The sequence below is a fragment of the Trachypithecus francoisi genome, unplaced genomic scaffold (genome assembly GCF_009764315.1).
Source record: "Trachypithecus francoisi isolate TF-2019V2 unplaced genomic scaffold, Tfra_2.0 Lachesis_group15, whole genome shotgun sequence".
NCBI classification, from domain to species: domain Eukaryota; kingdom Metazoa; phylum Chordata; class Mammalia; order Primates; family Cercopithecidae; genus Trachypithecus; species Trachypithecus francoisi.
In genome coordinates this window covers 65364805-65378045 of record NW_022681460.1, presented here as the reverse complement: position 1 = coordinate 65378045, position 13241 = coordinate 65364805, and the positions used below count along the sequence as shown (strand labels likewise).

At 42.2% G+C, this 13241-nt stretch overlaps 1 pseudogene; it reads left to right on the top strand.

Moving 5' to 3' along the window:
* The first annotated feature begins 11916 nt into the window (after positions 1-11916).
* LOC117097386 overlaps positions 11917-13241 on the top strand; it is a 6957-nt pseudogene continuing 5632 nt past the window's right edge.

The following is a 13241-nucleotide window of genomic DNA, read 5'->3' as shown; positions in this document are numbered from 1 at the left end:
AGCCAGCTTGGTCCGTACTCTGTCTTTTAGGGTCTTATCAGCCCACAGCCTCTGCCGATATTTCAACAGATTCCTTTTGCTAGTCATCTGAAACTGCTGCCTAAAATTTTCTCTTTTGCGGCCACACTGTATTACACCTGTCTCACTTTGGAGAAACATCTTTTCAAATTCTTTGCGTATATTTAATTGTGTTATTTTGCTTTATAATGTTGGGTTGCAAGAGTTCTTTATATATTCAGGATACCAGTCCCTTATTAGATATACGACTTTCAAATGCTTTCTGTCATTCTATAAGTTTTTAACCTTCTAAATGGAGTCCTTTTTGAAGCACAAAAGTTTACATTTGCATGAAATGAAATTAAACTACCTTTTATTTTGCCATTTGTGCTATTAGCGTACAGCACTTAAGAAGCATCTGCAAAATCCGGGGTCACAAAAATTTACTGCTCTGTTTTCTTCTGAGACTTTCATTGTTTCATGTCTTAGGTGGACATCTGCCACTCATCTAGAGCTAGTTTTTGTGTGTGCTGTAAGGAAGGGGTCCACCTCATTCTTCTGCATGTGGCATCCAGTTGTCCCAGCACCATTCACTGTAGTGTAGGATGCACCTGCCCAACCTCCTGTCCCTCCCTCCTGCACTTGGGGTCAGAATTGCATCCTGCTGAATGGTTCTCCCAGGGTTTCTCCCAGTGAAATCCCCTCATGTGAATCCCATGTAGGCACCTGCTTCTCAGAGGACCTGGACTAAGGAGTGGATTCACCAGAGGAAATGGTATTTCCTGAGATGAAACATTCTGGGAATGCTGACACTCAGCAGACCCTTTAATTCATCAAAAGTGAAAAATCGCATTCTTTGGTCATTTGGGTCCCACAATTCTTCCGTCAATTTAGTTTATTGGAGGTTAAATTTTGTTATTTCTGCTGCAGTTGTTGTTGTTTTCTTTGAGACAGGCTCTCATACTGTCACCCAGGCTCAAGAGATCCTCCTACCTTAGCCTCCTGAGAAGCTACTACAGTCACATGCTACTACACTTGATTAATTTTTAAAATGGTCCATAGAGACAGAGTCTCACCATGTTGCTTGCCGTGGCTGACCTCCAACTCCTAGCCTCAAGTGATCCTCCAACATTGACCTCCCAAAGTTCTGGGATTACAGGAATGAGCCACCACTCCTAGCCCAAAAAGTTATTGCTTTTTAGTTTTTACTTTTCACATGGTTGTATGACATTATGTAGATTAAAATTCCATATAAGTAATTTGGGGAATGCCATGTAATAAAATGCTTTATTCAGCCACAGCTTCCTAGAAGTAGATGTGGCATTAAAATGTGCATTCGTCAAATCTCGAAGACGTTTCAAATCTTTAGAGTGATTCCAACCTCTTGTTTTGGTTGACACAATAATCCATAAAAACAAGTAAAGCACCCACTCCAATCTGAAAGCTGTAAGGAAGTGAAAGCATTGATAAGCCAAAGTGACAGCCTCTTTTGTAGGCAAAATCCTGCCTAAATTTCTCACGCCTCACAAAAGAGGGTCCTGAACTCCCCGCTTCTCCAGAGCTCCATGCAGTCCTTGAAGCACTCTCTGGGTGTCTCTGCAAGTGGCTGAACAGCTCCTGCTGGTCTCTGTGGGGCTGTGGAGGGTACAGGTCCCCTAGGCCCAGGGGCTCTCATGCTCACCAGGTCCCACCAAGGGTGCACCCCACCTTGGGTGGTGGAGGAGACCAGGTGTAGCTGCTCCTGCCCCTACCCTCTCCTGGCCTGCCAATCTTATCAGGGGGAAGGAGTAGAGATGAGTGTAGCCATGGAGGTTGGTGCTGGAAAGAACAGAAATGAAGACCTTTGTTCAGTCCTCCAAATTACACAGAGTCCTTTCTGAGTTCTAGCAGCCCTTTGGTAGTCTTATGATTGGATTCCTCCCATGCGTCTTAAACCCTATCATACGGCAGGCACTGTACTAGGTGCTCGGTTTACATGTGGGTGATGGATGTGTCCAGTCCTTCAGGAATTTAGAATCCAGGGACAGAAACAAACACCCACGTGGCTGCTGCTGATGTGTTGTCCTCGAGGTGGTTGGGGTATGAGAGGCAGAAGAGGGGGTGACTCATTCTGCCTGGGGAGTTGCATGAAGGCTTTTTGGGAGGTGGCATTTCACATTATTCTTGTAGGAATTGGAAGAATACAGTGTGGCCAGATGGGAGAAGACAGGGCACACGGCAGAGGGACAAGCATGAGGAGGAGGCCTGGGGATGGAAATATCACAGAACTTTGGGGAGCTGTGAGAAGTCTGCAGTAATGAACCCTCAGTTACTGGGTAGACTCTTTCCACAGGGAGGAGGGAATGTCTGGAGGGAAGATAGGGAAGGAGAGGTGGGCAAGAACCTGTCCTGGGGTCCCTGTCTCCCTTCACAGCAAAGCAACCAGGAAATCAATTCACCATTCATACATATACATATATCACACACACAGACACACACACATACACAAGTTCATGCACAAATACAGACACAGACACACATGCACGCACGTGCACACACAGATAGACATAAACACACAGGAGAAACTGGGTGTCATCTCGAGAGTTGTTGTGTCTGTCCCATCCTGCCCACTCACCTGTCACCTCCGGGACTGTCTCCCAGCTCGTGAAGGGTTTCTGAAGCCATCAAGCAGGATGTCACTGTGTGATCTGAAAGACTCAGACAGTTCCTCACTCTGACCTTCCTTCCTGGTATCCTCGGTTCTGGGATGAAGCAGAGTCCTGTGGGTTTTCGCTGTAGTAGAAGAGAAACCTCTCCCCTGGGGCAGAACTGCTGGGCCACCAGAGAGCACCCCTCTGCTCTTTGCCCTCAAGGCATCTTGATCTGCAGGATGGGAGGAACTGCCCTAACCCTCTAAAATAAACTCTTTATTGACCCCTGATCCATCATGATGTCACAAGCTGTGTGCCAAGGAGCTCAGGGCACAAACTCACTGTGAGCAAACACTCTGGGCTTATTGAAATATTTGAAAGATTAGCGGTGCCATCTGCTGGACACCACAGGAAGCACTGGTCCAAAGTATTTTACAGTTTCAACATTAGACTGACTATGCACCATTGCTTTAGATGACATTGTAGTTTTACAATCTGTGATTCCAACAGTTGCAGTGATTAAAAAAAAAAAAAAAACCAAGAATCCCTGCAAAAATAGGTATGAAATAGGAAATGAGGGTGGCTGTGTCCAATCTGCTTCCAAGGTTTGAGAAGTTGTTGGTGCCCAGTAGGTACTCATGTCCATTAGTAAACATTTGTGTTATTTAAGAAAGACATGCACATACCACTTTTTCAATTTATGTGAAATATTTTCTTCAATGGTAATAAAATTGCTAGGTCATAAATATGTATTATTTGCTCCTGACTACTTAATGAATACATTATTGGGTATTTCTTTTGTTATAGGGTTGTCTTGAAAATGTTACAAAGGCACCTTCTGGATTTTCCCTGGACCACTCCAGTATATTTCATGGGCTCTGCCTCCTGCGAGAATGCTCACCTCCATGAAGCCAGGACACACGTGTTACTTTCTGAGGAGTCCTTCCTGTTTAGGCTATTGAGGACCTGGGGACTCCCCTCCCACTCTTCCTTTCCACTACCTTGCTCCCCGCCACCTGAATCATTCCTCTCCACTACCTTGCTCCCCGCCACCTGAATCATTCCTCTCCACTACCTTGCTCCCTGCAACCTGAATCATCGGACCTTCCTATGTCCGATGCAATGCACCTGCTCATTATGTTCACCTGCTGCCCCCACTGGAGCAGGGATTTTGTCTGTTTTCCTGAGAGAAGTGTCCACAGCACAGCTCACTGTTGGTTCTGAGGCTGTACTAACCCTGTGAGTGAATAAATGAGAGGCAGTGATTGGGGCAGGGGCATCTTTGTTGTCCATTTATTCACTACACTTTAGATGGTAACTTAGGACATGGTGAGGCCAGTGTTTCCTGGGCACAATAAATCAGAATACATTGTGACGACAAGAAGTAGAAAGAAATATTAGGTGGAAGAATATGTATTTTCAAGTACGAGTTGGGAAGAGTGAGAAACCAATCAGGAAAGGGGTAAGTTTGACTTGCTTGTAGATAACATGTGGAGAAATGTAGCCATTTGCAGTGGAGACTGAGTGCTGTTAAATTAGTCTGCAATGCTGAGAGCATCTCCACTATCTGCCCTTGTCCTCTTCTCTCCTGAGGCTGAATGCAGTTCTTGTGCCTTCAGTGCCAAGGAAGCCACAGTTTCAGGCCAGAGAAGGGCTGGGGTGGACCCCGGAAAAGGAGCGGGTGGGTACAGAAGGGGATGGCTGGGAACAATGACTTCCGGAGGGTAAACAAAAAATGTCACTTCAAAATGGAACAAAAAAGAAGGATATAAAGAACAAGGTGGAAATCATCTGAAATTCCATTATGCACAGTTTAATGTTAGGGTTTTTGTAGAATCATGTGTAATTTTTATAAAACTATGATCAAACACCTTACAATTATTTTAAATTACTAGAGCTTATTTTTGTAGGGCAGGGTTAGAGTTTATAGTGCAGAGTTCTCTCTTTCCTGAGTCAGTTAAACCCACTTTTTTTTGCCTCATGTCAATTTATTTATTCATTTTTATGTTTTCATTTTACTTTAAGTTCTTGGATACATGTGCAGAATGTGCAGGTTTGTTACATAAGTATACATCTGCCGTGGTGGTTTACTGCACTTATCAACCCGACATCTAGGTTTTAAGCCCCACGTGCATTAGGTATTTGTCTTAATGCTCTCTCTCCCCTTGCCCCCAACCCCCTGACAGGCCCCAGTGTGTGATATTCTCTTCCCTGTGTCCATGTGTTCTCATTGGTCAACTCCCACTTATAAGTGAGAACATTCAGTGTTCGGTTTTCTGTTCTTGTGTTAGTTTCCTGAGAAGGATGATTTCCAGCTTCATTCATGTCTCTGCAAAGGACATGAAGTTATTCTTTTGTATGGCTGCATAGTATTGCCTGGCACATAAGTGCCACGTTTTCTTTATCCAGTCTATTATTCATGGGCATTCCGGTTGGTTCCAAGTCTTGGCTATTGTAAACAGTGCTGCAATAAACATACCTGTGTATGTGTTTTTATAGTAGAATGATTTATGATCCTTTAGGTATATACCCAGTAATGGAATTGCTGGATGAAATGATATTACTGGTTCTAGATCCTTGAGGAATAGCCACACTGTCTTCCACAGTGGTTGAAATAATTTACATTCCCACCAACAGTGTAGAAGAGTTCCTATTTCTCCACATCCTCGCCATCATATTTATTCATTTTTGATTTCAATTTTTTTTTTTTTGAGATGGAGTCTCACTCTGCTGCACAGGCTGGAGTACAGTGGCGCGATCTTGGTTCACTGCAAGCTCCGCCTCTCAGGTTCACGCCATCTCCTGCCTCAGCCTACTGAGTAGCTGGCACTACAGGTGCCCGTCACCATGCCCGGCTAATTTTTTGTATTTTTAGTAGAGACGGGGTTTCACCGTGTTAGCCAGGATGGTCTCGATCTCCTGACCTCGTGATCTGCTCACCTCGGCCTCCCAAAGTGCTGGGATTACAGGCGTGAGCCACCATGCCCGACCTGTTGAGGGTTTTTATTATAAAAGGATGCTAAATTTTGTCAAATGCTTTTTCTGTGTCTGTTGAGATGATCGTATAATTTTTATCCCTCATTATATTTATATGGTATGTCACATTTATTGGTTTGCATGTTGAACCATCCTTGCATCCCAGGGATAAATCCCACTTGACCATGGTGTATGATCCTTTTAATGTGCTGTTGAATTCAGTTTGCTGGTATTTTGTTGAGAATGTTTGCATCCATGATCGCTGGGGATATTGGCCTGTAATTTTCTTTTCTTATAGTCTTCTTATCTGGCTTTGGTGTGGGAGTAATTCTAGCCTTGTAAAAGGAGTTTGGAAGTGCTGCCTCCCCTTCAATTTTTTTGGAAGAGTTTGAGAAAATAGATGTTATTTCTTCTTTAAATGTCTTACAGAATTTACACATGAAGCCATCTGACTCTGGCCTTTCCTTCGTGAGGAGATTTTTTTTATTATTATTTTATACTTTAAGTTCTAGGGTACATGCACAATGTGCAGGTTTGTTACATATGTATACATATGTCATGTTGGTGTGCTGCATCCATTAACTCTTCGTTTACATTAGGCATATCTCCTAATGCTATCTTTCCCCCCTCCCCCGACCCCACAACAAGCCCCGGTGTGTGATGTTCCCCTTCCTGTGTCCAAGTGTTCCGTGAGGAGATTTTTGATTGTTGATTCAATCTTCTTACTCACTAATCGTCTATTCTGATTTTCTTTCTTCATGATGCAGTCTTGATAGGTTATGTTTCTAGCAATGTATCCATTTATTCTAGGTTATCCGATTTGTAGGCACACAATGGTTTATAGTAGTCTCTTATGATCCTGTGTCTTTCTGTGATATCAATTATAATGTCTTTCTTTCATTCATAATTTTAATCATTTGAGTCTTTGTCTTTTTTCATAAATCTAGTCTAGGTCTGTCAATTTTATCTTTTCAAAAAACCAACTCTTAGATTTGTTTATCTCTTCTATTGTTTTTCTATTCTCAAATTCATTTATTTCTGCTCTAATTTTTATTATTTCCTTCCTTCTGCTGACTTTGGGCTTAATTTGCTTTTTTTTTCTATTTCCTTGGGGTTTAAAGTTACATTATTTGAGATCTTCCTTTTTTCTTTTTTTATTATTTATTTATTAGACTTAATATTCTTCTGAATCTTTTTTCTTAATCTAGGCATTTGTTGCTATAAACATCTGTCTTAGTCTGTTTTGTGCTGCTATAACAAAATACCTGAGATTGGGTCATTTATAAATACCATAAATTTATTTTCTCACAATTCTGGAAACTGAGAAGTTTAAGATCAAGGCACTGGCATTTAGTGTCTGGTGAGGGCCTTCTTGCTGCATCTTCACATAGTGGAAGGCAGAAGGGCAAGCTAGCCAAATGGTACATGAAACCTCTTTTATAAGAGTAGTAATTCTATCAAGGAAGGAGGAGCCCTCATGACCTAATCAACTCTTAAAGGCCCACCTCTTAACACTGTCACATTGGTAACACCTGAATTTTAGAGAGAACACATCCAGACAATAGCAGCATCCATCTTAGAACTGCTTTTACTGCATCACATAAGTTTTGCCATGTTATGTTTCCATTTTTGTTTGTCTCAAGATACTTTTTGCTCACCTGGCTTTGTATCCTCCATAAACTGATGATCCTGCCTTCTATGTCTTCATCCAAGAAATCTATGAAAAATATGAACTATGAGAAGGCTAAGGGAAGAGCCTTGAGACATTTCATGAAAGACCTATGCCAATGTTGATATCAATTCATTAATTTGAATCCTCTGACTACAATTATTAGGCATTTATTTATTTATTTATTTATTTTGAGACAGAATTTCGTTCTTGTTGCCCAGACTGGAGTGCAATGCGTGATCTTGGCTCACTGCAACCTCTGCTTCCCGGATTCAAGTGATTCCCCTGCTTCAGCCTCCTGAGAAGCTGGGATTATAGGCATGTGCCACCATGCCTGGCTAATTTTGTATTTTTAGTAGAGACAGGGTTTCTCCATGTTGGTCAGGCTGTTCCAAACTCCTGACCTCAGGTGATCCACCTGCCTCGGCCTCCCAAAGTATTGGGATTACAGGTGTGAGCCATCGTGCCCGGCGATTATTAGATTATTAATCCACCCAGTTGCCCTTATCCAGCCCATATATTTCCATCTTCTCCACAAACATATCATGCAAAGTTGTCGAAAATCTTGGAGTTGAGGCTATTGTATTCTCATACTTGCCAATTTATAACAGCAATTTAAAAAATAAAAATATACTGGGAAATTTAGTAAGCAATTTAAGGTTCTGATGAGCATTGTTGCCTTTTTTCAGAATTTTCCAAATAGACCCTCAAAAACTGTTGCTGGAATGTTGTACAGGATTGATAGCAGACATGCTTGTATAGTCTTTGCAAAATAAACTATACTCCCCTCTTGACGTTTGGAATAACTTTTGCCCATTTCTCTAGTCTAGACACCTTTGATAATGTCCATCATCTCTCAAAGGTCACAAACAATGGTCCAGTCCTCTCATTTGCAAATTGGTATCTGGGGCTGTCATTCATGTAGATTAGGAAACCTGGGCTCACCGAGAGCAGTTAGGACTCCCTGATGGTCATTCCTCCCCTAACGAGTGTTTGTTCTCTCTGGTTAGTCTGAAGATCATTCCCTTTGCCAAAAAAGAAATACTCAATGCCCAAGCACCTAAGTTTCCATGGCACCTCTAAAATACTGGGAGCTGACAGTATTTCTGATTGAATAGGTGATAGGAAAGGGGTAGGGACCAGACACTGGAGAGGACTGGAGAGAAAGAAATAAAACTGTTTCTCTTTTCAGATGACATGAATGACTGTGTATGTAGTAAAGCTTTGTCTGCTAAATCCAACATCTGGATTAGTTCAGAGTTTGTTTTTATTGACTGCTTTTTTCCTTGAGTAACATTTTCCTGCTACTTTGCAGGTTGCACTGATTATTTTTGCTTTGTAAAACAAAACAAAACAACTACCCCAAAGCTTAATGGTTTAAAACAACAACCATTTTATGGGTTCTCATAGATTCTGTGGGTCAGGATATTTGGAGAGGGCACAATAAGTATTGTTTGTCTCTGTTCCGCGGCTGGAAAGACCAGAAAGTGGTGACTTGATTCTTGATGGAATTACATGGACATTCCTTTACTAGCATGTCTGATGCTGGGGTTAGGATGATTTGATATCTAGGCCCACTGGCTTTACTACCAACATGTGGCTTGGCTTTCTGACACCACTGGCCTGAGTGGTCTGACTAAACATCTCCCAAAATGCCTCACATCCCAACATTGTTGTACTGGGGATTAAGTTTCTGACACGTGAATTTTGGGGGACACATCCAGACTATAGCACCCAACGAGAGTCAAGGGGAAAAGACAGAGACTCTACCTCTCGATGGGAAGTGTGTCAAAGAATTGGCAGTCATTTCTCAAAAACGCCATATTGTCCAGAGATTTTTCATTATTGCATCTTGGCTATCACTGATGACACATTGTAGAAACTCTGGATTCTGTTATTTTCCTCTGAACTGTGTTGATTTTTGTTCCAGTAGGCAATTCAATCACCTGTTAACCATCTTGAACTTTAGAAGGCTTGGTTTTATGCTCTATTAGGTAAATCTGTGGATAGATCAGTTCTTGTGACTTTCTAAATGTAGCCTCAAAACTCTGTCTCGCCTCCTAATCTTGATAAGGATTCATTTTATGCTTTGCTGGGTAGATCTCACTCTGGGACATGACTCTTATTTCTAAGCAATGGCCTTAGGATGTTCATGGTGTTAATAAAGTATTAACAACATCTCTCCTCTCTCCTCCCCCAGTGTCCTGTAACACTGCTCTGCCTCTACTGTCTCTGTTTCAACCCCATAGCAGTGGTTCTCTGGCAGGCTTAGGAGGTCTCACTGTGAGCATGCACCACTTGGCCAAAGACTCCCACACAGACTTCTGCCCCTCCTCTCCACTTATCAATTCCCTCTTCGGTGATGTGTCCTGCAAATTCCAGCCACTTCAGCTGCCCCAAGCTCTGATCTCTCCCTTCTATGCCTAGTGAGAATCCTGTGCTCTGCATGGACATCAGCTCATAGCACCATGGGAAACTGTCCCCAGGCAGACAGTTGTAGGGCTCACCATGGGAATTTCCCCTCTCTCAAGGATAACAGTCTTGCACTGTCTGTTGTCCACTGCCTGACAATAACTGCCTATTTTCTTTATTTCTGGGATGCAAGGTGGTTTAACATATGCATAGTAATAAATATGATTCACCACATAAGCAGAATTAAAAGCAAAAACCATATGATAATCTCAATAGATGCAGAGAAAGCTTTCAATACAATCCAACATACCTTCATGGCAAAAACTCTCAACAAACTAGTCATCGAAGGAACATACCTCAAAATAATAAGAGCCGTCTATGACAAACCCACAGCCAGCATCATACTGAATGGGCAAAAGCTGGAAACATTCCCCTTAAGAACAGGAACAAGACAAGGATGGCCACTCTCACCACTTCTATTCAATATAGCACTGGCAGTCATAGCCAGAGCAATCAGGCAACAGAAACAAAGAAAAGACATCCAAATAGGAAAATAAATCAAGCTCTCTGTCTTTACTGTTCATATGATAATAACTAGAAAACCTTAAAGAATCTGCCAAAAGACTCCTAGAATTGATAAATGATTTCACTAAAGTTTCAGGATACAAAATCAACATACAAAAATTAGTTATTCTATACACCAATAACGTTCAAGCTGAGAGCCAAATCAAGAATGCAATCCCATTTACAACATACACACACCCTTAGGGATACATCTAACCAAGGAGATGAAAGATCTCTACAGGGATAACCACAAAATACTGCTGAAAGAAATCATAGATGACACAAGCAAATGGAAGAACATTCCATGCTCATAGGTTGAAAGAATCAGTACCATTAAAGTGGCCATACTGCCCGAAGCAATCTAAAGATTGAATGCTATTCCTATCAAACTTCCAATGTTGTTTTTCACACAATTAGAAGAAAACTATTCTAAAATTCATATGCAACACAGAAACAGCCCCATTAGCCAAAGCAAGCCTAAGGAAAAAAAAAAAAAAAAAAAAAGCAGAGGCATCACATCCCCTGACTTCAAGCTATCCTGTAAGACTACAGTAACCAAAACAGCACAGTACTGATACATAGTGAGAACATGCAGTATTTGGTTTTCTATTGTTGCATTAATTCACTTAGGATAATGGCTGGAACAGAATAGAGAACCCAGAAATAAAGCTTCACATCTGCAGCCATCTGATCTTTGACAAAGTTGACACAAACAAGCAATGGGAAAATGTACTCCCTATTCAATAAATGGTGCTGGGATAGTTGGCTATTTATATGCAGAAAAATGAACCTGGACCATTAACTTTCACCATATACAAAAATCAACTCAAGATGGATAGAAGATTTTTTTTATTTTTTATTTTTTTGAGGAATCTTGCTCTTGTCGCCCAGGCTAGTATGCAGTGGCATGATCTCAGCTCACTGCAACTTCCGCCTCCTGGGTTCAAGCAATTCTCCTGCCTCAGCCTCTTGAGTAGCTGGGATTACAGGTGCCTGCCACCATGCTGAGCTAAGTTTTGTATTTTTAGTAGAGATGGAGTTTCACCATGTTGCCCAGGCTTGTCTTGAACTCCTGACCTCAGGTGATCCACCTGCTTCGGCCTCCCAAAGCGCTGGGATTACAGGTGTGGGTCACCACGCCCAGCTGGATTGAAGATTTAAATATAAGACCTCAAACTATAAGAATCCTAGAAGAAATTTTCAGAAATACCATTCTGGACATTGGCCTTAGGAAAGAATTTATAACAAGTCCTTGAAAGTAATTGCGACAAAACCAAAAATTGACAAGTGAGACCTAATTAAACTGAAGTGCTTCTGCAGGGCAAAAAGAAACTATCAACAGAATAAACAGACAACCTACAGAATGGGAGAACATATTTGCAAACTATGCAGCCAACAAAGATCTAATATTCAGAATCTATAAGAAACTTAATTCAACAAGCAATAACCAAATAATCCCATTAAAAAGTGGGCAAAAATCATGAACAGACACTTCTCAAAAGAAGACATACAAGTGGTTAACAAACATGAAAAAATTCTGAACATCTCTAATCATCAGAGAAATGCAAATCAAAACCACAGTGAGATAACATCTCATACCAGCCAGAATGGCGATTAATAAAAAGTAAAAAATTAGGTGGGTTGCTGGGCAGACCAGTCACAGAGAAGAGAGGAGAGTAACAGGCTGCTGAATAAGCTTCCAAAATGATGCCCACACTAGTTATCCTATTGAAAGAGGGGACTGATAGCTCCCAAGGCATCTCCCAGCTTGTGAATAACCTCAGTGCCTGCCAGGTGATTGCTAAGGCTGTAAGAACCAGCCTGGGTGCCCATGGCGTGGACGAGCTTATTGTGGATGGCAGAGGCAAAGCAACAATTTCTAATGATGTGGCCGTAATTCTGAAACTTCTTGATGTTGTCCATCCTGTAGCAAAGACTTTAGTGGACTTTACCAAATCCCAAGACACTGAGGTCAGTGATGGCACCACTTCACTGACCTTGCTGGCTGCAGAGTTTCTGAAGTAGGTGAAACTGTAGGTGAAGGATGGTTTACACCCTTAGCTCACATTGGAGCTTTCTGCACAGCCACCCAGTTGGCAGTTAACAAGATCAGAGAGATTGCTGTGACTGTGAAGGAGGGAGATAAAGTGGAGCAGAGGAAGCTTCTGGAGTAGTGTGCCAGGACCGCTCTGAGCTCCAAGCTGATCTCGCAGCAGAAATTTTCTTTGCTAAGCTGGTGGTGGAGGCAGTGATGACGCTCAATGATTTGCTGCAGCTTAAAATGATTGGAATCAAGAAGGTACAGGGTGGAGCCCTCGAGGATTCTCAGCTGGTAGCTGATGTTGCATTCAAGAATACTTTCTCTTATGCTGGGTTTGAAATGCAACTCCCTCAAAAATACTACGACCCCAAGATTGCCCTTTTTTTTTTCTTTGAGATGGAGTTTTGCTCTTGTCACTCAGGCTAGAGTGCAGTGGCCTAATCTCGGCTCACTGCAACCTCTGCCTTCTGGGTTCAAGTGATTCTTCTGCCTCAGCCTCCTGAGTACCTGGGATTACAGGCATGCGCCACCACACCTGGCTAATTTTTGTATTTTTAGTAGAGACACGGTTTCACCATGTTGATCAGGCTGGTCTCAAACTCCTGACCTCATGATCTGCCCACCTCGGCCTTCCAAAGTGCTGAGATTACAGACGTGAGCCACCATGCCCGGCCAAGATTGCCCTTTTGAATACTGAGCTCCAGTGGAAAGCTTAGAAAGATAATGCTGAGATAAGAGTCCACACAGTTGAGGATTATCAGGCGATTGTTTATGTCGAGTAGAACATTCTCTATGATAAGTTAGAGAGGATCCATCATTCTGGAGCCAAAGTTGTCTTGTCCAAACTCCCCACTGGGGACGTGGCCACCTAGTACTTTGCTGACAGGGACATGTTCTGTGCTGGCTGAGTACCTGAGGAGAATCTGAAGAGGATGGTGATGGCCTGTGAAGT